Raw genomic sequence first — 24955 nt, forward strand, 5'->3', positions numbered from 1 at the left:
CTCCGCACCTGCTAAGGTCCCTGTGTCCATCAGCCGTGTGAGCCTGACCTGCTTCTAGGGGTGGCTGACGACACTGCTTGGAAGTCGGGTGAGCAGCACCGGCAGGAGAGTCAGGACTCACTGCTACATGTGAGTGAGAAGGCATTCCTGCCTTATTAACTTCCATCCCTTACTATGCCCATCACTCATGCCCCCCGCCAACACACACGCTCAAGAAAAAAAGAGGCTTGTCGGGCGTCTTGACATTATTTGCTTCTTCGTTGTGCAAAGAGTGGACAGTGTGAGTGGCAGAAGTCAGGAGGCACACTTAAGCTTGGGATTTCTGATGAAAGTCCCAGCCCAACTCAGGAGGGAGGAACTAAACTTTAGTTCATCTTTGGGTTAATGTGATGTTTCTCACATTGAGGTGTTGAAACTGAAATAGCATTTTATCTGGCTTGTAAGTCTTAAAAGCCTATTTAACTGTATATAGTAACTCCTGGAGAGCCTTTCAAATCATTGGTGCTTAGCATTTGTGAATAAATGCAGTAATGCTCATTTCCATGGTTTCTGATAATGCTCGCAGCCTGTTGCATTTGAAGAGGTTTCTCAGGCCTCCACCCATGCTAGCTGTTCCAGAGCCTCATGACATTTTAAAAAATGATTTGCTCAGGAAAGATTGTTAAGAACAAGGCCCCACCAGGAGAGAGTCTGATTCAGTAGGTCTGGGATAAGGTCTGGGTACATTTATTTATAAAAAGTTCTGCAGATGATTTTGACATATCGCTGAGGTTGAAAAATCACTGATTACATTCAACTTTTCAAACTTTTATAACAGCTTTAAGAGCAAGGTTAAATTTGATACCAAAGAATTTTAATCCTTATGCTTCTAATTTTATCAAACTGAATTAGCTTATCTAGAAAAAGTCTTTGCCAATCCAGGAACCAAAGTAGTGACTTCAAAACAGCCATGTCTGCTTTCAACCCTGATTTAAAGAGATGCCCTTCTCTTTCTCTTAACTGCCTCAAATCAAACAAGCAAAACAAAACCACCTGAACAAAAGACAGAAAATCTATTTACCTAAACAAGTCTCTTCCCAGAACCACCCCCAACTAACATCAATTAAGCTGAAATATCAGTCTTTATCAAAACTTGTCCATAAACTTGGGTGTGCAAGAAACGGGACTTGACTTTTCTATAACTCAACTCAGTTTCTATTTCAAGATCTCATTCCATAGGAAGCAAATCTCAGTTTCAGTCAATAAAGAGTATTTCCTACCTCTTTCCCAGGAGCTGCACTAAGTCACTAGGAATTTAAATGGTAGCAGGGTATGGGAGTAGATGGTCAACAGGGAGGTCTGAGTCATCATTTGCTCCTGGTGGTATCACTGAAATGTCCCCCTTTCTGTCTGGTCCTTGCTGCTATGTCATCCCTCACATCATCTGCAAGGCTTTGGGCATCCACTAATTTCCACGCTTCTCCTGCATACAAGATGAGGCTGTTGCTTCCACCCTACATTGGGCAAGGGTCAACTACGTGGTTGCCTTTGGTGAACTTATGTTGTTATAAGAGGCAGCCATTTCTACTGCTCTCCACACTCTGCCTGGGAAAGAGGGATGCGTTTCCTCCGTTTCATTGTGTTTTCAATTGCAAGTCCCCTTCCCTCAAGGGCCCCAGCATCTAAGCCTCATTGCCCCTCGTTCTGCTGTGGAGAATCCCTTCTAATCCCTGGGGCAGCAAACCTTGTATTTACACAGTCAAGAATCCGCACAAATCTGTTGTATTGTTGCTGCCCTAGCATCCTTTCAATTTTCCTTTGAAAGTTGGACTTTTGAAGGAATCAGAGAAAATGCCTCGCTCACCTCTTCAGGTACTATCACTTGTTCCCCGAGGCAATAAGCAGCCAGCTAAAAGCATCAGGAACAAGGAGGAATGGAAATAGATAGTTAGACTTTCTCTGAAATTCATTTGCTTCAGCCTTGGTTGAAATTATGACCAAAGCCAGAAGATTATAAGCTTCAGTGATTAATTTAATAAAGAACTCTGAAGAATGTTGGCACAGGGTTTGGTGAATACAATGCACCAAATTAGCTAGAACATCTTAATATATCATAGCAGGAAAATGGAAGATGTTTACCTTACACACACTGAGAATATAAACAGCAGGGTTGAGGTGAAGATCTTTTTTTCTTCATACTTGTATTTATTCTGTATCTTGTTATCATTAAACCATTCTCTGCCTGGATTGCAAGAATTTCCTTGGGGAAATATACTGACTCTAAACTTTATTGTTATATTCTGTGGACTACATCCATCCTTAATCTCAGAAACATGGTTGCTTGGAATGGGAAATTGCATTTACTCACCCTAAGTTTGTGAAAGGAAATTGAGTTTGATAGAATGTTTATTGCTAGAAACCAAGTTCACTCACCTGAAGTTGTAATGTACACACCAGCTTGGCCTCTCTAATTTCGTTCTGTTACTTTATTCTTATATAAGGGCCTTGACTTCATTTAGTTAGAAGGCATCAAGCCCTTTACTTAGATTTCTCCCTATAAGCCTGTTTGAAAAACTCCAAGACTCTCTAACAGAAGTAGTTTTAAAGAGCAATATGAACTTAAGTTTTCTTCCACAAGTGAAAAAAAGGAAATACCAAGGAAAAACCCATTAATACTTGATGCTAATACTCTGCCACAAAAGTTGGTGCTTTTCTAACATGTCTTCGTGTCAAATACACAACTTCTGAGTGATGTCACTGAAGAGGATACAGACCAGAGAAAAGTCAAGGAATTAGGACACATATATGCAGTTTCCCAGGTCACGTGCTCAGTTCTATCTTGGTATCCAAGATGCTACCACCGTAAAATAAAGTACCTTGGTAAAATTCACTCACATGAACTCACTGGTTATGTATACTATCTTTGTCTCCCCATTAGTATATATATGTCATTAGGGGAGAGATTTTGTTTATTGTATCCCCAAGATATCCTACCAGGATGGCGTAGGCAGTCGATAAATATTTGCTGAAATAAGAAAATGAATGAACGAATGAATTCTCCCAGGATTCTGTGTGGACTTTCACCCTATATTTTTGGAAGTACAGTCAGAGAGAAATGTCAGATTTTAGTACACAGGTGTTAAAACAATCAGCATGCCAACATTAGCCATGCTGCTTTTAGAGCAAGAATCCTTTCCTAAATATTCTAGACACACAACTTACTGGTGTGGTACAAGACTCTATGGAAAGCTTGTCCCGTGCCCACTTTGAGGAGGTGGGCTCAGTCCCTCTATCTGGTAGGATACACCTGTATATTTGCAAAAGGATACTTTCCTACGAGTAGTTGATACAATTTTGCTATGTGGATGATCACTGAGATTTGGAGGTGGGGCCCAGAGGGGAAGGAGCAAAAACACCCTGCCTGCTTTCATCCCTCTGGCAGTATATCCCCAAGGAATCAAGTAGTCTACAAAAGCAATTACAGCTTCTGGGGCATTCTACATGGACATGTGAAGAGTTTAAAAAAAACACAACAAACATACACAGAAATCTTCCTACTTCCCAGTTGTGTAGTGGGTGTAAAGGACTTAACATTTCGGTTGGCACATGGTGGGTCCTCAATGAAAGGTTACTATTATCATTACAAACCATAGAGGCTCCTGTTATTGGAGGCTTGTATCTTTGTCTTGACTGGTGGAGGTGCTTTGCGAGGGATATGTCACCCAATCTAGAAAGCCAGAGCTGAAAGTCATGAACCAATCAATCTCCCTCATTTCACAGGCAAGGACACTGAGGCCTCAGGAAGCTAAACGACTTAGACAAAGTCATACAGGGAGACTGGAAGGCCTGAGCCGAATCCCCAGGCCCTGAGCCTGCTGCGATTTCCACCAGCCCAGCCTGGGACTTTTCAGACAGACAGAGCCTACAGGTATATCTGAGCAAGGCCTCTGGCACTGCTCGTATCATTTACAGACACTGGGGAAGAGCAAGGGTGGGTTAAACATCTTAAAGGAAGAGAAAAACATCCCATGAGACCCAGCGAAAACTCTGTATCTGTTTGGGCCTCAATTTTAGAGCCTGAATAAAAGTATAGTCTTTTGGAATCACTTAATTTTTGGTAAGGAAAGAACAGTTCATTGATTTAGATGAATCAATTGCCAGCAGTCTCTTCTGTCTATAAATTTAAGTAAACTAAGTCATCATCAAGTGTAAACACAAGATAATGCTCCCCTATTCCATTTTCTTTTTTCCTGAGACCTTCACATCCAGCATTATTTGGGGGGAAAAATTAAATTAGCCAGCACTTTTTATGAGGAAAGCTATCCCCTCACCCCCTGTAGATCTGATCCAGAGAAACTGAGGCCCATGGAGATTATGTTCTGAAGTTGATTTTTCTTCTACTTTTGCTCTCACTGGGGTTCATTCTGAAAAACGTGATTCTTTTTAGGTTTCGGATGCTCACTAGTCACTTTATTTTTAAATCAGCGTCTTTTCAGAGTATTCTTCAACATCAAGGGAAATTGAAATGTTATATTTTCTTTGGTCTTTTAACCTTGGGATTTAGAGTTTGATTTAGTTATTCCTCTCAAGATATGTGATTAGTCCTAATCTGACTCCTCATGGGGACAGAATAGATTAAGACACAGTTAGCAGATGAACAGTAAACTTGTCTCCAACATTTCAGAGCAGCATTTCTGAAGAGTAGATGCAAAGTTTGGAGAACTTTCGACAGGGCATGGTGGGAAGACCTTGGTAAGGAAGGCTCTTGAGTGTTTTGAATTTTTAATTATTCTTATTTTGGAATGAGAATCACATAGATGTTACTTTAGAATGTTTTGCCTTGGCTTTTGAACGAAATTTTTGTAAAAAGGGAAATAAGTTTACTTTAGCTCACCAAACTGTCAGGTGGCTCAGTTTGGGGCTGTACAATAATTTGATTATGAAGTCACAATATAACAAATGGATTTCTAGGCAGAATTTCTTGAAAATAATGGATAAAAACCGCCAGCAATTCACTAACACCAGAAGATGCTATAATAGTTGGTAAATACCTTGTCTGATGCCCTGTAATGACTTACAGAGCAAATCACGTAAGTCCTTTGTTAATTTATTTTTTCTTGGTCTCACAAGATGTTAGAGAAACATATGCTTCCTATTGTTTTCTTCATCTTTTAAAACTTTGGTGTAAGTGTAAAAATAATGACTGTCACAAAAACTGGCAGAAGAACCCTAGGATTTTATTTTTATATTTTAAGAGGAGATCCTAGATTTCCCAGATTCTATCAGATTGCAGTTTCTGCCATCTCTATGATGCTTGGGAGGTCTCATGATTACAAAAATGACTGTTGGATTTATTTTGAATTTGGGTGCTATGAATCTTTCTAGTCAGTTCTTTTGCTGACATTGCAAATATTGAAAGGCTTCTACATTATCAGGAAAGGGAAATCCAGTGTTTCTTTTAAGCTGGTATCTTTTTCGTTGCTCGAAGTCTCTGCAAAGGGACTATTGTTTCTGAGTCTATCTCTCAGTCTGTTTCCTAACAGTTCATGCAAAATACTTGGGGAATGTTGCTGGTGCTTTTCTAAAACAGACTGCTGATTGAGCAACTTCTCCTTTAACACACAACTTTTGGATCCTTAAGAAAACAAACAAAACTAGGAACAATGTCTGAGAAAGGTGGTATTAAGGATCAATACCAGCGATCATTAAAATAAGCCTAGTCTGAAGTAGTCATAGAATTTTCCAAATAGTGTGTATTTGCAGTAGGAGGATAGAAATGGCCTTAATTTTCACTCAGCAGAGTGAAATTTTTTTTTTTTTTTTTTTTTTTTTTTTTTACCAAGGGCTTGTCACTCACAAGGGACTGGAAAGAATTCAAGAACATATGTCATTGCTTCTGAGCATCTCAGAGTAGGGTCTACAGAACATCAGTACTGAACCTGTATTCAAAATGCAGGTCCAAGGGCCCTACCCAGACCTATTGAATCAGAACATCTTGGGGTGAAACCCAGGAGCCTGCATTTAGCCACAGTCATATGCATTACAGTTGCAGAATGATTACGCTGGGGCCTCACATTTTCTACACGGGGAAACAGACTTGTGGGTAAATGATGCAAATTCTTGAAAGGCAGGCAAATGAACTGAGCTGTAATAAAGTTACAAAACCTTTTAGGACACAACAACTCAAGAGGAGAAGGAAGCATGGTTCTAAGTTAGCTGCTCTCAGGGAACACTGAAAGGTGAGGCTTTATCCAGGTGTAAGCGGGGTATCAAAGTCAATATTAAACCATGCTGGGAAGTTGAGTACTGTACCCCATGGAGGATAGTAGATTTCCAAAATCATCCCAGTCAGGGGACCAGCACTAGCTCTGGTCCACAGTCCCCCTTTCTGTCAGTGACACTGTCAGTCTGCTACCTCTAGCCTAAAGCTTCATCCAAACAGAATCTCCCCTTTTCAAGCCAAAATCCATGGAAGTAAGAGAGTGGGAGAATTGGAAAGGGAAAAGCAACGTACTGTGTATATTTAGGCTGGGAGGTAGCATGGTATAAGCAGAAAGAGAGCTGGTTTCTTAATCCAGCAGTAGCTGCATGATTGTTGGCGCAGTAATTCCTCAGGGTCTCAGCATCATTCCTTGTGAATGAAGTTCTTTATGATTCCTCAGCTGCATTTCAGCTGAGGCTAATTTGATTTGTGAGCCTCAGTGTCCTATCTAATTGACTTGCAAGGGACAGTGTCTTATCTAATTGCATGGTTGTTTAGACAAGCAAAGCCTAGAAAACTCACTGGCCTTAAGCCTGTCCTGTAATCCAGTCAGGAATCAGCGTCCCCTTCTGCAGGTGCAACGGTTAGGAGAACCAGCTTTACAACCAGGTCATCCACAGTGTCAGCTCCAGCTCTGTCACTCACTAGCTGTGTGACCTGGAACGGACTTCTTCCACCCTCAGCTCTTCTCTGTTTACATCAGGATAATAACACCCATCTCAGTGTACTGTTAAGAGTACTACTGTTTATGAGATGCCAGCTCCGTGCCTGATAGATACTGTTAAAAAATGACTAATTTAGGTCAAAATTAGATACAAACAAACTTTAACCCTTCATGAAGCTGACAGGCTCCATTCCAAGAACTGCAAAATGGGGCAGAAGAAGGAAAGCTTTTACAAGATAAAGAATTAAAAAATTAAGAAAGAATGGTGATCATTTTGTAATATATAGAAATATTGAATCATTATGCTGGGGTCCTGAAACTAACACAGTGTTGTAGATCAGTTATATTTCAATTAAAGAGAAAAAAAAAGAAAGAAAAGAATAAGGAAGGGAAAAACAGAAAATATCTGACTGGCTGGAGCCACAAAGTCAACTTTGTTTGGGGTGTGAAGGAGGAAGGAAATAAAGCTAGAGCCCAGAGCAGGCTTGGGTTTGTGGAATGGCTGACTGGATATATTGGGCTTCTGGTCAAGTAGAACAATTACAGGGACACTAAAGTTATTTAAGTTTTGATTTGCTGACATGGTGCCCCCAGCAGGAGTGCTCCCTCTTGGGCTTGGGCATAGAAGCTTCTTCTGTAGTTCTTCTGTATGAACGTCTATCTTAGAGGAGTGTCATATTCAAAAAGGAAGGGCCACCATTTATGTCCATCAAAAATTTAAAAAACATAATGTGTAATCCATTGCAGTGACATACCTCAAATATTTGACATCTGGAGTGGATCCTTTTTTAACATTCCCTCCTCTATGATAAAATCATTTTTATCAATGATCACATAGTAATCACCAACAATCATTATTTTCTCCATTCATTCTTTGGTTTGGAAACAAATAATTAATCCTCCCACCCCTTCCCCTTTGGTAACTATAAATTTGTTTTCTATGGGGTGGGGGAAGAGGACAGGAGGAAATAAATTGAGAGTACAGGATTAGCAGAGGATGCACACTACCATGTATAGAATAGATAAACAACAAGGATTCACTGTGTAGCACAGGGAATCATAGTCAATATCTTATAATAAACCATAATGGAAAAGAATAAAGGAAAGAATATAGATATATACATACATAGATGTATAACTGAATGACTGCTGTACACTTGAAACTAACACAATATTGTAAAGCAACAAAAAAGAAAAAATCCCAAATAATTAACAATTTTAAAAAGAGCAAATTGCAATTTTAAAGACATTCAAAGTCAGTAAAATATTTCACGTCTGACTAAAACATTACTTGACAAACAAAATTATTATACCTCCAGTTCACAGAACCTCCAAGTTGTTACACAGAAATGACAGAATTCAAGATGTAATTCAAAATCTTTGTTTCTTTGTTTTATAATCACTCAGAGACTATTATTTATTTTGAATCTATTGTTTAAATGCAGGAAGAGGTACCACCAGGTCTGGAGGCAAAACCTTGTCAACTAAAAATTGTCACTCACCTCTGCCTCTACAAGAATGAAGTTACATGCCACTGCAGTCGCTGACCTTCAACACACCCTGAAAAGAGTTCAGGGCCGAGACCAGGAATGAGACACTCCACGCTCTGGGAAAAATGAGCCGGACAGGTCTTCAGATAGATATTTTTCAGGAGAAGATTTTTATGAGCCCAATTTCTTGAACCTTCTCATACCTAGAAAAGCACCAAAATCATTAATGGAGACATCTGCTCCTTGAGACTAGCAGCAAGCCTCTGCCTAAATGTGCGCTTGCTTGCATATATCCCCTTGGCCAAAATCACACGTATACTGACCTCTCCCTACCTCTTCAGAGCAGTTCCTCAGAGCCATCTGAGAGGCTGTTTCCGGGGCTATAGTCTTCATTTTGCCCCAGAAACTCAATTCTCATATTGTGCATTTTTTTTTCAGTCAATGCTTGTACTACCATCAACTGCTCCAGTAATTTCAAAGGTTGAGAACTTGCTCTAGAACAAACTCCTGTGGTTGAGTCCACATAGTTTGAGGTTATAGGGAAGGCAAGGAGGAGACCCATTGTATAACTGGGAGTTCTTCAAATTAATTTCCATATAGAATACAATGTTGGAGGATAAGTAATTTAAAGGCTGAGATACTATGAAGCTTACATCTATATATTAGGAAAACTCAATAGGAACCACAATAGTTCTCCAGAACTTAGATGAATAAGGGATTTTGGTTGGGGGGGAAAGACACTGACATTGTTTAGATACATTATTGGCCCGTGTTGATGATAAAAAGGCAAATCAACTTTAGTCAGCTTTATTACTGTTTTTAAATCCTCTGCAGATAATACACCTCCCTACTGCCTAAGCCTGGCAGGCTCTCTCTGTTCCACACATGACACACCATGGGTCTCTTTGACCTATGAATTTGCAGAATCCACCTGGTACTGCCCTTTCACACAACAGGTACATAATTATTTGTGGACTTAACAATGCTGATAACGCCACATTTCCCCATGCACATTATTTTTAAAATGCCCAAGGGCAAGTATTATTATCTACCTTTTACCGTCAAGTTTTGAGACATCATATAACCTGTTCAAAATCACACGGCTTATTAGAGGCAGAGCTGGGATTCAAACCCAGGGCTCCCTGGCTCCTATGCAGTCAGCACAAGGCCATGTACACAGCTTCTCATCTGTGCCATAATTTGCTGACACCTGACTACTGACTAAAATTTATAATGCATAATTAATGAAGTAACCTTTGTGGGTACTATTCAAGCTTGTTTTCATCCTAAATGCAAGTTGCAAAAATATTTGGCACTGGTGACTGTCACATTCATTAGGCGCCTTAAACCCATCTGCAGCTCTATTGATATTCATCAGCCCTGCTAAATCATTTACACCATCAGGAAATTAGTCTAGAATGACACTCCTTTTCAGAGGAAGGAACCAGGAAAATCCAGAGAGGCAAGGAGCTGAGCTCTGATGGGAGGTGAATAATAGCAGGTAACTGCTCCAGGCCCCTCTGCCAGGGGGGCCTGGGAGCCACTGTCATCCATAGGTTGGAGAAATAAAAACCCAGTCGCAGTGGGATTTTCATTCATATGGCAACACAATCCAGCGCCTGGCAAGTCACCGAGCCAGCACGGCCAACCATCTGTTTCAAAGCTTCCTGCATTTCCCCATTCATGTAGCCATTTAATCTGCCCTTGGCAGGACTGGAAATAAAGTTGGGGGATTCGCTGAGAAATGCACAGCTCAGAGAAGCCCTGACTGCGATGAACTCAGGCCTGGCACACCAGGACCACTACAGGAAGCAGCATAGAGGCCCTGCTGGCCCCCTGCTTTTTTCTAATCAGAAATTATCCCATAAGATGTCACTAGGGGGAGCCCCCACAGGACACAGCTGGTCTGCAACTGCACCCAAGAGATGGTTCTTGGAACTTCACAGAACTTTCTGATTCAGGACTTTTATTTATTTATTTATTCATTCATTCATTCATTCATTCATTCATTTCTGTTGTGGTGATTGGGAGGGGAAGGGAGATTTGAACCTTTTCTTGCTCTGGCTAGAAGTGGCACCAAGAAGCAGAAGCAACTTGAACGACTGAGTTATCTTACCATATCTTCTAATTGAGGGCTCAAGAGTTAAGGGAACAACAGGTTAGAAATTTAGAGTATAACATTTATCTGATAATTTCCACTCATCAAACTTTTTTTAACAAAAACTTTAAAAAATTAAAATATGTCTAGAAATGCTTAGTTACCATTACATTTTCTTCTAGCAGAGCCCAAACCCTCATGTTTCATACATAATTATAAATCAAAAGATTCAACTTTTTATAAATTCTCTAAAGTCACCAGCTCCCAGACACTGAGGAGCAGCTCAGCAACCTATGGGGCCTTTAAGAAACATACAGAAACGGACCCGTGAATTTGAGATGAGGTCTGAGAAGCTGTATTAGAAAAATACACCAACTAGGTGACTCTAATATAAGTCAGGTTTCAGAACAACTGCTTAGAAACAGCCCCCATAACACAATTTTGTCCACCTAAACCATCGGGGACTCTGAATTCCAGTCTGCTCATGACAAATAAATGAGGCCCTTGGTTCTCTGAATGAGGCGTTCATCCCTGGATCTCTATTTCCCAGGCCTGCCTGATTTGCAAATTATCTGGGCATTGGTCATACTTGACCACTCATTGCCATCACCTGGAGCTCTTTAAAAAGCCTCCATGCCCGGGAGTCACTCATAGTGGCTCTGATTTTGTTGGTCTGGGCTGGGCCGTGGGCATTGAGATACTTGAAAGTTCCCGTGACTCTAATGTACAGCAGTTTGAGAGCCATTGACCAAGGGAGTCTGTTACAGCACAGATGCCCAGGCCTCCAGATCAACCCACTGAATCAATACCTTTAGGGCAGAATCCAGGGCATCTGAATTGTTAACATGTACAACGAGGGGGCCTTTTGGCCTGGTAAGTCTGTGAATGGAAAGGACCTCACATTTCTTTAGCAATAGACTGTGGCCTCCCCTGTCCAGTCATTTTGCTAGAGCTGTGGCTGCGGCTGCCACTGGTCCACTGGAGCAGAGATGTGCAGAGTGGCAGTGAGGTCTGGGGCCAAGCCCAAAGCTCCCTCCCTCCCTCTGCCGCCCATCCACATACATGTGGATGCTTCTATAAATCACTTCTGATATGTGGTTCGTATTCAGGAAGTGTTCTGACTGCTTACCCCTGTAATGATGGAGTGGAGGAAAGGTCTAATTTTGGAATGACTGTGGCTTAGGCAGCGCCGTGTTCCCTGCAAGTCTAAATTTCCTCAACACAGTGGCTCCACCGCCCTGACTGCTCACCACAATTACACGGGCCGTTGGAGGCACGCTATCCATCACAGCAAATTACTGGTGTGATCCGCTCGAGAACAAGGCTGGACGGCCTTGCTGATGGCAATCTTTGCAGAACCTTCTCCATAACCAAGACAAAGGCCAGGTGGGAGGAAGAGCTTTGCAGGCCAAGGCTACTGAATCAATTAACAAGATCTCTGCCTGACTCAGAGCCTGAGAGACAGGTGTTGTGAAAGCTACTAGTACACAGATAGCATTATACCAGGGTGCATGTTCTTGTCCCCTTGGCTTTGCTGGTGCAGTACAGTCAGGAAAGGGAATTAGCATTTGTGAAGCCCTTTAGTAGGGCCACACTCTGTTAGGCCTTCGTGTGCATTATTTCAGGAAATTCATTCAATAGCCTCATGAGGCACCATTTCTCTCATTTTCTAGGAAAAAAAACTGAAGCTCATCTATCTAGGATCACACAGGTAGAGGCAGAACAAGGTTTAAGCCCAGATTGCTCTGGCCTCAAAGCTCTTGTTGCCCTCCCCAATTGTCTTAGGCCAGGTGGAATTACATACACCCTGGGATCCACTACCTCAGAGATCAGCTTGGTGGAGAGCTGGGGAGGCCAGGCAGCTGATGGATCAGCATGATAACCTGTGAATGGGTTGCTGGGTTACAGTCCCAGAAGGACAGGACAGGAAGTGGAACTCCATCCACCTTTGCTTGAACACAGACACTGGCTCTTCCAATCCAGGGCCCTTGGTTTGATAAACTGGCAATGGGACAGCCATCCTGAGCCCTTCTCCAGAAGTGTCTCCCCAGCTCTCAAGGACCTTCTTTTTCAGGTACTGGAGTCTTTGCAAATCTCAGCAGCCAGTGTGTTAGGACTCCTGACATCATCCTTGGGTTCCTGGTTCTACATCTTCTGGAAAGTACTCTGTGAGTCTAACCTTTGGCGATCTGTAGGCTGGGGGGTTCTGTAATAAGAGAAAGGTCAATCAGCTTTGACCTAGGTGGGGGCCCTGCAGAAACCAACCATGAGTCGTAGGTCTGAGTGCAGGAAGTTCATTTGGGAGGTGGCTCCAGAAGCACTGGTAGAAGAGCCAGAAAGAGAGACAGAAAGGAAAAGAGAGAAGCTCATAAAGGGTACATCGTTAGTGGTTACTGGGGCTCAGTCAGGGACCTGGGGTCAGTACAGGAGAGAACACCCACCTTCGGTTCATTACCTGCCCCAGCCAGGTAGGAGAGAGCTGAGGTATTGATCCTCCAGCTCCAACCCATCACTGGCTGAGTGCTGTACCCCGGGTGAGGGGAGAACTAACTTCCTGCATGACAGGGGCCCTGGGCTGAGAGAAGCCCCTCAGCTGTTGGTGTTTCCTGGCCAGGGAATGAGTAATAGAGGAGATAGAAATGAGGCCCTCAAAATATCTGTGACAAACCCCAAATCTGCTCATAGCTGGAGAGAGTTTTGTCAGTCTGTGGCCCTGAAGACACTATCATGAAGATATCTGAGCTACGTGATGTGAACCCACTGTACGCCTAGGAGTGACATGAAATATATAGCTCCCAGTTAAATCTGAATTTCAGACGAGTCATTTTTAATAATGAGAAGGGCCTGTGCAATTATTTGTTGTTCATCTGAAATTCAGATTTAACTGGATGTCCTGTATATGTATTTGCTGAATCTGGCAATGCTCCCTATGCCTCCTCTCCGAGTCAGGGGTGGGTGTGGGGAAAGGCCACTCTGGTCTCCAGCCCTGGTGTCTCTTACACAAAGCAGAGGCTGTAAGACTCAAGGCAGCAGGGACATTCCTCAGTTCTGTGAGGAGATGGGAGTGTCTAAAGGTAAGAGAATGAGGTTTTGAAGGGAGAAAGATACTGATCTTTGGAAATAGAAAGAGAGGAATCACAGAGTTGTAGAACCTAGGAATAAGCTTTGTAGCTCATGGTACCACTTATTATTCTTTTTAGAATTCACATTCAACTAACAGTTCTTGAACACCTACTATGTACAAGGTTCTTCCCAAGGATCTTGTCAGCTCACCTTTACAACCAAGCTCATTTTACACTTGAGGAAAATGGAGTCTCCCAGAGGACTGCAATGTCCAATGTGGACCAATTCACAGTTGAACCCAAGTCCCGGGATCCTCTCTGCTGCCTCACAGCTGTTGGTGATGAGGGCATGTCTGACTGCACATCTTACACTGCCCATGGCTGTTTATGTCAAGCCTAAGGTGGAGGCTTAGCTCAGACAGTAGGATTGTGGGCCCCTTGTGCAAAACTGTATTATAGGCAGCTTTCAGCCCACTAAGTGGTTATCATCAAGACAATCCCACAGACACCATAATGCAGGTGAACTGTATTCCTCCTATTAATAAGCAACCCAAATTCCTTTGAAAACATTGGTTCTAGGAGAGACACACCCTGAATTTGAACTGGGAGTGCAGCCAACTTGCTCCTTACGTGGGCCCTGTAAAAATAAGACTTTCTCATCCCACAAGGCAGACTCATCCAGGGAGTCTCACAGGGAAGGGCTGAGGAAGAGGGGACATGCCTGGTTAAAGGCTCCTGCAAGCAGGGCTGGAGGGTGTGAGGCGAGGGGCCAAGAGGCGGTGACCTGGGCAGGGAGGTTAGAGACTCCAGACACATAGCCCCTGTGCGATGAGGCCTGGAGGAAATGCAGACCTGATGTCCAGGCTCTACTAGTAACAAGAAGGAGGCCTCTGCTGTGGGCCTTGGGGTTCTCACCTGTAACTTTCAGAATTCTATGGCTTTCCTTGGGAAGAGAAAGGGAGAGGGGGCTGAGACAGTTGAGGGTCCCTCTAGCAGTGGTTTGTTCTGGCAAAGAATAGAGGGACAGACATTTCCAGAAAAGGAAGAAGGGGTGCATGGCCTTGCAGCAGCTGCTGCACATGCTGCAGCCTGACCCACCCTATGAAGAGGAGGCAGGAATGCTGATTTGGAAAAGCAGAGGCTGTTTTTATGGCTCATTCCCAGGTGAATGCTTTTCACCTAGAAATTTGCAATGACTGACTGGATTGAATATTAAGGGTTGTTCCTGGATCCTGAATAAACAGATGGGCTCAAGGAGCCTGATGTCAAAAAAAAAAAAAAAAATCTGCAACCATTCCTAGCACCCTAAACCAAATTCTGAAATAAACAAACCAGTCAATGATGGGGTGCCTAATGGGGACAGGGACAACCCTGTGTCAGGTACTGATGAATTCAGAGAGTCACTTTACATCAGAAAAGGATGAGTCATGAGCTCAGCCTTCCAAGAAGGTTTGTGAAGAGGGAGAATGCAATTATCTAATGCAATGGCAGCTTCAATGAAGGATGACAAGGGAGTGGTCAATAAAAGAAAGATACCCAAGCATGATTAAGGCCCCAAATGTAAAAACAATAGTGATCATTCTCTAGAGAGTCACAACAAAGCTCCTTCTAGGGGAGCTGAAGTGTACAGCCCCTAGGCCTCTCTTTCTCACCCTCTTGTCTGAGACCCCCATGGACCCACCAGGAAGGAAGCTGCAATGAGTTTTAAATCCAATATCAAGGTTTGCAGGAAGGAGAGACTGGCTCAAAGTTACAGGATTCAGGGGCCAAAGATTTTTGGCTTTGACAAGTCAGGTAAAATATTTATCCTGAAGGAGGAGGTAGCACCAGATGTCTTTCTTCTCAAGGGTAATCCAGGTAAGGCTGATGACAGCTTCCTGTTCCATAAGGTGTCCTTGAGGGAGGACAGAAAATGAAAGGGAGGTCTGCCAATCTTCCTGGCACCCTCCCAGTTCTGAGACTCAGAAAACAGGCTTATTGCAAAGTAGATCAGCACCTGTGAAGGAGCAGGAGTCACAGGAGCTTAGAGATGTATCCCAGCCCTGGCTGCTCACGGACAGGCTGCTGTGGCTCTTTTTTGCCTGTTACAGGCCAGGGACTCATGTCTCTTCTGTTCTGGTGCTATAAGGACCAATGACGCACCTGAGGGGTCTGCTCCCTCACCTGCTGGGGGCTCAGAGTGTGGACTGTTTCCTGTACAGCCTGGGCCAGGAAGCGAGGGCTGCTGCAAAGTCAGTGGGAAGGACCCTGGGACACTCACTGGGCCAGTCCCTGCCTCCTTCCTCCATGAAGTAAAGTAGGCCAGCAGGCACTGGGTGGACACTGAGCTGTGGTAGGCTGTGGAAGGACTGTGGCTATTTTGGTGAGGGGGGATCTGAATCCCCCTCACTGAGGCAGGCATGAGTTCTTTTGCTAGTGAGTGGGCCCAGCTGGCTGCCCGGCATCCCGTCTGGTTCGCTTTCCCTGCTGAGCTGTAGGGCAGGCAGTAGGTAAATGTCTATCCAGGAATGTGCCATGTTCTGAGCTAGTGCCCCTCGGGCCAAGTGTCTGCTGCAACGTTCCCTAAAGATTCTAAGACTGAGACTCATTTCCCACCATTTCAGGGGGCCTAGCGAAGGCTGTGTTCTCAGCTGCCATCAAAAGCTCCTGGCACCACCCTCTATGTATTATTGTAAGTCTGAGACAGAGATTTGGGAAAAAAAATGTTCCTTATTTGATAAAGATGTGGATGATGACGATAATTGTCCTTGAAAACAATCTTCCAGAGTCATAGGTTTATTTTTTCTGTGGTTTGGGGATCAAACAGAGGGAAAGACATCCATCTAATAGCTGCCCCCTCAGGGAGTCAGCCTCGCCCACTCTGTCGTCCAGAAGCCTGTGAGCGTCAGAGCAGGGGAGCCGAGGGGCAGCTCCCGGGTCCAGGAGAGCCAGTTCTCTTGACTGTGCTTTCCTTTCCCACAGTCCCAAATCTGGCCTCCCGAGTTATCAGTGAGGGAAAAGGACTGGGAATAAAACTAAAACCGACCCTAGGACCATGTATGTTGTTTGCTATTCTAAGACTGAAACTGAATTTTAGACTGCAAGGACCCCCAGACCCCATCATTATGCAGAAGAGGATCAGGATGGGGGAATGTCTCCCCAAGAGGTACCACAAGCACTGGCAGTGCCCAGGGGCCCAACACCTTATCCCAACTCTGTGTCCAGTGGCCTTTCCATGGCTATACCACGTGGCTCTCTTATTTGATTCTATTAGAAGGAAACAGGAAGAGGAGGGATTTAAGATAATCACTGACTGTCCTTTTTTTTTTTTTTTTAAAGATCTAGAATCCAAACATTCTGAAGTGGGGAACTGACAGTCTTTCCACATGAAAACTGACCAATCCATAGATGTGAAAATGGATATTTTGGCTTTAACTATTTTCTACCCCAATCCCATTCATGAGCCACACTGAAATCATTGAACAACTACCTAAGCATTTTAAGAGACCCTCTCAAAAGACTCCTCCCTCTATCCTATAGCCATATTGGGGAGGGAGGAGACCAATAGAGAAAAGAGGATGGTCGGGCAGCTGGGAGGGGAGAGAGCTCCGGGACTGGCCACTCCTGAAGCCCTTCTCCATCTCTCATGAGGGGACTTGTCCTATCAGCCATGTCTCAGGCTCACCCACCAATCACAAGCGTGGGGAAAGGAAAGGAGGGGTCTCCTGAGACAGGCTGTCCTCAGACCAGGAGCTGGCTGCATACTGTGATCCTCACTGCATTTGGAAAGATCAGCCTGGTGCTGTACAACCCTTCATCTGAACTTGGTCTCTGAGAAGGACTTTGAGCTACACGGTCTTAGAGGGAATGAACTTGGAATTTTCATTAAATTTCTCTTGTGGAGCATTGGGCAGTGGGCATGTGAGTTCAGCTGCTGGTGATGGGGACTCCCACTGCTCCATCTGAGTAAAAGCCACACTTCAGAGGAGAAAGAGCAGGGAGTAATGGTGTCTACATCCCTGAGTCACCACCAGATCAGCCTGTCATGTGGACGCCATAACTGCCACCTGACTGGTCTCCCATCCCCCGATTTTCCTCTCTCTGTCCTTACACAAGGGCCGATTTTGTCTTAACCCAGTCCAAAGACTTCAGGGGTGGATCTCCACTGCTCATCAATTCAAACAAACTCTCACCTCTGAATTACAGGATCTCCATCCCACAGGCTCACCACTCCCTCCACAGATCTGCCCTCCTGCCAAGCCATATTTCTCTGAGTTTCCTAAGCTTATGCTTTCTCTCTTGAGCTTTCTCACCTCCTGTTTTTTCAGCTCTCTGTGCCCCACTGCCTGTGTCAGTTGTGGAGAATACAGGGAACCACAGCTTTCCAAAGTAGAGCCCAGACCTGTACCACCTGGTGGTGGAATCAGCATTCCTAGGATCACAGAGCGATCTAGACTCAAACTTGTCATTGCCACTTATAAGCCAGATGACCTCTGGCAAGTAACTGACTGATTCTGAGCCCCAGTTTCCACTTCTGTTAACACAGGTAACATCCTGCATTTCAGGGCTGAAGTCAGGGCTAGAGGAGACTATGTACACAGACCATGAGCACAGGGCCTGGCCCCCACTGCTCAGTTAACCCTGGCCACTGGCAGCTCAGTGAAGGGAGAAGATGGAGCCACATCTCAAACTCTAGGAGCCCCAGTTTACCTGGATGGGGCAAAGCACTGCCTTGTTTGCACATAGTGCCTCTCCGCTGTGAAGGACCTAGCTGGTCCCCTTCCACCCAGCACTCCCCAGCAAGCTCTCCCCTGCAAAAGGAGCACTATAAGGTGCATTATATTCCCACTGGACAGTCCTTTGCATGGCTTTAAGGGGCAGGAGATCACTCTTCTCCTGATACCCTATAATAAGAAATGATATACTTTGATAGTTCTTTGATTTGATGGGTCCTTAGTACACATGAGCTAGAATTTGGGAGCACATGACTATAATTTGGGGCTTGTGGTTAAGTACAACTCAGATGCTGGATGTAATTCACCACCAGCCTGTCCTCTTGGGTCTTCCACGTGTCCCCTTCATTCTTTCATGAAGGCTTTTTAAGGATGTTCTATTTATCTCTTTTCATCTCCTGAATTTAGGCAAAGAATAATTTCACTATAAAAATTGCTCTAAGAACCTCTGCTTTGATTTGTGTCTTCGGGCTCACCTAGAACCAAACCCTTACTCTACAGATGAGAAAAATTAAGGTCCAAAGAGATTAAGTAACACACCCAGGTAATTACAGAGGGCAGGTGGCAGATCCAGATGAGAGAGCAGGCCCAGTGTTCCCAAAGCACGGCCTGTCCTCACACTGTGGTTCCAATCATCCTGTATCCATGTCCACTCATGATTTCTCCTATATTCATATATCTCCCATAATATTATTATCATTACTATTTATCCAGCACTTCTTTTTTAAACTGATTAGCATTATTTAAATAAATTTATTTTAAAAGGGAAATTTTATATCATCACCCAATGAATTAGCAATATCTCTTGCCATTGATAGCAAGTTAACTAAAGACAATGCAAAATACAATTATATGGAATTCTAACTAGATATTACTGCCTGGGTAAAGAAAACCAGCTGAAACATGTTCTCTTTGATTATAAAGGACTATTGGCTAGCTTCAAAGATGTCCACGACCTAGTAGGACTAAATGAAAATGGATTCTGGGCCTGATTCCAACGTTATCTAATGCCACCTTTCTGTCATTAAGAAGAATATACGTCAGTAGGATCTTCTCACACTTTGAGACCATTGCAGTCCACAGTGCTGCCACGCCAGGCCTCTGTCACTCCTTAGAGATCCAAAGACTCCCTTCCTCTCCTGCACAGCAAGGCCTTTCAAGGAAAGTACACCAAGATAGCTTCAGGCACATTCTGTTTGGTCACCAGATGCCAAATAAATATCCATCTCTCCTTCATTTTCATAGTAGAATAGACAGTGAATTTAAGCATTAATTTTGGTAAAACTTTTTAAGGGACTATCTTTTTCACCCCAGAAACAACATCAAGATAATTAAATTTTAGATCATAATGAATCATGGAAGTTGATCTCAGCAGTGGAAAAAATGCTATGATTTAAATTGCCAATATATAGATACTTTTAGTTCTTGGAAGCCAATGCCAACTGTGCCTGCTGGAAGTTAAACTCTCAGTAGCTTGTTATGAGTGATGCAGGTTTTAGTCATTAAAAAAAAAAAAAACTTCAACTAAATAATTTGCATCCAAAGGATGACATCAGTTAACATTGTGAACTTGTTGTTTCAGGAATTGACCACTAGATGGAGCACTTGCAATTCAAAAATAAAAATCTTAGCCCTGGAGGTACAAGCATTTTACCAAAGGTTCTATTGTACTTATAAACCCTGCCTGTACACAAGCGAGAAGGCACTGCTTGCCCTGAAGATGGTATTCTTTTCTTTCCTCCCAGACTTTGATATGCCTCTGCCTCTTTCCTCAGGACAGGTCACTTCTCCCCACAGGCAGTTTCTCTGTATGAGTTCACCTTTTTAAACTTCTAGTGTGTCATTATTCTATTCCTAGCTCTGCGACTGAGTAGGAAAATGTGTTCCTTAAGATGTGGTTTCTTTCTTCCATCTACCTTGCGACTACTCACTTCTGAGTGCTAAGACACTGCTTCCTTAAGTCCCATTCCTAGATGCTAATCCGATGCTGCCCGCAAAAGCACCTTGATTTGGAGGACATTCATTCTTCTCCATAAATTACACCCCACTTTTATTCTCCCCCATGATGATAGCAATAAATCTTCTTTACAGTTTTTTTTAAATAAAGTCTATATCAATGGAGTAGTTGTTCTTATACCAACTCTTTAAATACGGCCATAATGAGGTATGTGAGCCCAGTTCTCAGAGTGAGGACAGGAAATGGGAGTGACACCTCTAAGCAGTAAGGTCTAAAACAAGAGAATACATTGAGACCATTGCAGCAAATCTGTGTTTATTTGCAAGTTCTAATTCAGGGCTGTACTTTCCCCAGGAGGTTAATGGCTTGTGTGTGTACATGTGCACGTATGTGTGTGTGTGTCATAAAGGGGGAAGACATCAGAAGAACTGAAATATTGACTTATTCCCTACACAAATAGGTATGCCAACAAAATCACGCACAAAAGAGCCTCTTTATGGCTGGGGTTTCCTGGCTGCCGCCCCAGAACCTAAGAACCCAGAGCTCTACTCCCAGGAGGCCCCTCCTAATTTTCTAAATAACCTTGGGCAAGTCACTTAACCTTCCCAAACCTCAGCTTCTTCGGCTATAAAAGGAGGATGCCAACAGCTGTCTCTTCACTGCTTCTCCGGGAAGTTCTGAGGATTAATGATGAGAGAAAGGCCATCAAGGGTCTGGAGTTTCTTTAAGAAAGGTGCTGCTTACTCTTGGATTGGAGTCATAAAAATAAGAGGGATAAACACACACCAGCAACCCAGGTCAAGACTGTCACGAGGGCTCTGTGTCCTGCGGGTTTCCAATTTTCCTCCCTTCAAAGAGGGTTGACAGGGACCAAACCAAACAAAAAATACCTAATAACGCCTTTGTTTGACAAAATTCTCACTGGATCTTTATCTGATTAGGCTGTGTCTGTAGATGAAATGACTTTAAACATCCGGAAAGAACTGAAAGGAAAAATCGGGTCTGCCCAAAGACGCGGGGCACTCCTGCCCACCCCTTCATGAGAGTGAAACGCATTTCTCTGCAGAGAGGAGCAAACTCCTCTGACAATTAGCCTTCCAGCTCAGTGGCAGTAATTATCACCATTAGAGGCTTTTCTTTCCCTCTTATGATGAAAAATGTATTCATGCCGCGGTGGCCCCAATCTGTGGATGGCTTGGGCAGAACCCAAAATGCAAGGAAAGGATCGATTTTAACCTATTTTAAAACATTTGATCTAATTTGATATCTCTAGTTTTCCACAGCTTACAGCAAATAGATGAAAATAAATGTCTTGTCACATGTGGTGCTGCGAACTATGCCTTTTGGTTTTCAAAGACTCCTGAAAACAGGAGGAGAATCCTCTATTAGCTATGTCTGATGCCTCGGGATTTTCCAGCTGTCATTGTTCAAAGGTCTATTTTTTGGAGCCTTGAGGAATGACCAAGTGGATTATCTGCTCTAAAATGCTGTAAGTGATCTGCTTCTCCAAGTCTTTCAGCTGGAATAATGGGAAGGGATGGAGCAGAAGGGCGAGTAGCAGGTCCTCTCAAGAATATGAGGAGTATGTATGCATTTCTATGTATTTCAGGCCTACAGAGCTAATTCTGATATTTGAAGAGGAGGAGGCACAATAAGTAATCACAGATTGTGCTGCCGTTAGCTTCCTTTTCTGAAGTCTAATTACTGAAGTGGCCCACTGCCTTGATTAAGCCTTTCCTCCCTAAATAATTAATTTGCACTTATGCAAGTGTATTTGCCTCTTCCAAATCTTAACAGATAACACTGAGAACCCAAACTCAGCAAACCTTCTTTCAAGAAGATAAATAATTGCCTTGGAATTCTCCTTGGTAAAGGTGGGCTAAACTTTAGTATACCATGTTAATTCAAAGCAGATATTAGCTATTTGGTGTTAGAAAATGTTATAAACTCATAAACATTTGTAAATGTACATGGTCTATAAGTTTAGTTAGCTGGAATATATTAACTAGTCCAAAGGAATAGTTTCAATGTAAATATTTAACCAATTTGTTTCAATCTATTTCACAAACACTGATGCCAACCAGATAATGTTTTTAAATGAAGGCTCTGGAATCAAGAAGAACTGGGATTGAGAGTGTTAAGTGGATGATCAGGGTTCTTTGCACCATCTGCAGCCAAAACTGAACACACATAGTTTATCAATGGCGGTGGGTAGCAACTTCTTCATATGTCAAGAATTCGGGTGTGAAGTACGCATGAGCATAATCCCACCCACTGGGCTGTTTGATTCTTGTTGGGCAGGGCTTTTGTAAAGGAATACAGTAAGAGAAATCATTGTTTTCTTGATGCTTATCTTTCTCTGGGTCCATTCTCATTGGGGAACATGTGTGCACCTCCTTACTACACAGGTGAGGAGATGGTTCCCATCCCTGGCACCCTTCCCATTCCCATAACCGCTCCGTATTGGGATATTACTTCCTTCCTTTTCAACCCAGTCAAGAGAGCTTGGGAAGGAGTGGGACAGGGCAAGAGGACACTCCCAAGGGGGTTGTGGAGTACCCCACCGTCCCCAGGGTCCCCAAGCCCTCAGCCAGGGTCCTGAAACTGACTCCTTCACACTGACTCTCTGTGATGTGGTGTTTGACTTCCACATTATCTCATGCTTTTGAGAAGTGTCACTGTTTTTCTGACATCTTGGGGTTCAGTTTTGGCACTGCCTTATTTCCCAGCTCAGATCTGAGGTTACAATGCCTGAAAGGCTATATCTACTGCAGGTATTCCAGGCCACTCATTCGAGGAAGAGCAGTTTCCAACCACAGCTGGACCAGCTGGTCAAGCCCAGCCCCCTCCCCACCAGTTACCAAATTTCTGGTGTTAGAAGAGTTGCACTGGTGTTGGGATTTCCACTCCAGGTGGAAGAGACTCTTCCTGCAAGTATAAAGTCAGGCCATGCCTCTGTGCATCTCAGCGTTTTTTTGTGTGCGTATGTGGTGGTGGGTTTGGTGTTTTCTTCTTTCATTTTATTATTCATGTTATTTTCATTTTGGGATGTTATCCTTATAAACTGAAATCCCAGATGAGTGTATACCAGGCAGAATCATGAGACTCATGCTATGAAAAAGCCCATGCAGCCTCTTTTTTTTTTTTCCCCCAGAGGAACTTTCTTTCCGCCCTTGGAGTCAATCCTTCAAGATAGGAGCACGAGGTAAATAATGACCTGGGGAAACATCTTGCACTGGGTGTGTTTCCCCATGCTCAAAGATTTTTCAACAGGTCAGCTTTCAGGAAACTGCCATCTTAAAATTCTTGGTAAACTCACCACTTTCTTAAATGGATTTTAGTTGGTCTGTGTCAGGAGCAGGGCAAGGAGAGAGGCTGAATGAATTTCCCATGGACAAGCTGTATCCTGAAGTAGTGTTCCCAGTAAGAGAAAGGGGCAAATGGAGAGAGCCAGGAATCATCAGCATTGATAAGCAGTATTGATTGTGTGTCTACCTGGTGCTGGACAGCTAAGGAACAGGGCTGAAGATCAGAATGCAAGAGGACAGGGTAGTTTGGAAACTTTATAAATGGCTGTGCTAAACAGAGGAAGCTCATGAGCCTGGAAATAGGAATCAAAGGGAAATGGGGCAGGCAGACTCTTTCAGGCCAAAAATTTCAAGGTATTTTTTGAATAACTGGAATGATGAAGGAAGGAATGAGTTGGGGAGTGTGGAATAATGTATTAGCTGGTGGTTCACCTACTGTAATATACAGTTCTTTTTTTGTTGTTTATTTATTTGCTTTTTTTTCCCCCACCAGATTGCATGTTTGAAATTTCCTTTTTTGATCTTTAAATAGTCCTGGGGGAAACACTTATAAGGCAGACAAGATGTTTCCAAACTTCTGTATGTTTCATTAAAAATAAATATTACAGTGGAGGTTGTAGATCAAATCAGTCTTTGTAGCATAATTAGCCAAGCAAATCCACCTTCCCTCTGCCATGATTATAGTGAGGTCATTCACCTTAGGTTTTCCACCAGTAAATTGTGGACACTACCTTTCACCAACCAGCTGAGTTGGTATTTAAAATAATTTTAAGCATATCTAGAACTCTGTTCTGTTATAATAAGATTTATAGCTCTGTACATTTTCTGCAGTGATAGAAAGTTACTGCTCTATATCATCATTATTCTGAAATCTTGAGGTCTTTGCAATAATTCAAGAGTTTGACAATGAGGGATTTAGCCAAAGAATCTGGCATATTGCTTTGCTCTTATTCTGGGTAAGGTTTTGAATGAATCCAATTGAAATTTTAAGGAAAGGTACCTATATTTTTCTGATATCAAGTGTGATTATTAAATTTTTGTGCTTCTGCTATACTTCTTAACCCTTTATGAACATTTAAAAACATTCTCTTTCTATGGTTTCTTCTCAGTAGGTTTTTGTGACTATTACTAAAGCCCTATTGGTCTCATTGACTAACTGCCATTCAATATTTGCCGATAAGTAGAGAGACATGAAAGGCCAGATTTGTTCCTATGACAGAGATGCTTGCTGTAATAAACATATGTAGCACATTGTTTTTTCAACTTGAAGGCTATTTCAATTCCACCAGAAGGAATAGCTGAGTCTCAGATATTTATTTAAATCTTACTACAGCTTTCCTATTACATCCCTAAATAAGATGAAAAAATTCTTTTTTCAGAGTTCCGGACAAATAACAGTTTTATGCCTGTATTTTAGAAATAC

At 43.0% G+C, this 24955-nt stretch overlaps 1 long non-coding RNA gene across 1 annotated transcript in view; it reads right to left on the reverse strand.

Moving 5' to 3' along the window:
* Positions 1-8408: 8408 nt before the first annotated feature.
* LOC140696120 (uncharacterized) overlaps positions 8409-24955 on the reverse strand; it is a 224375-nt gene continuing 207828 nt past the window's right edge. The window contains exon 3 of the long non-coding RNA XR_012072165.1: positions 8409-8598. This is a non-coding gene — a long non-coding RNA (uncharacterized lncRNA). The remainder of the gene's footprint in view (positions 8599-24955) is intronic.

The sequence above is a fragment of the Vicugna pacos genome, chromosome 1 (genome assembly GCF_048564905.1).
Source record: "Vicugna pacos chromosome 1, VicPac4, whole genome shotgun sequence".
Classification (NCBI taxonomy): domain Eukaryota; kingdom Metazoa; phylum Chordata; class Mammalia; order Artiodactyla; family Camelidae; genus Vicugna; species Vicugna pacos.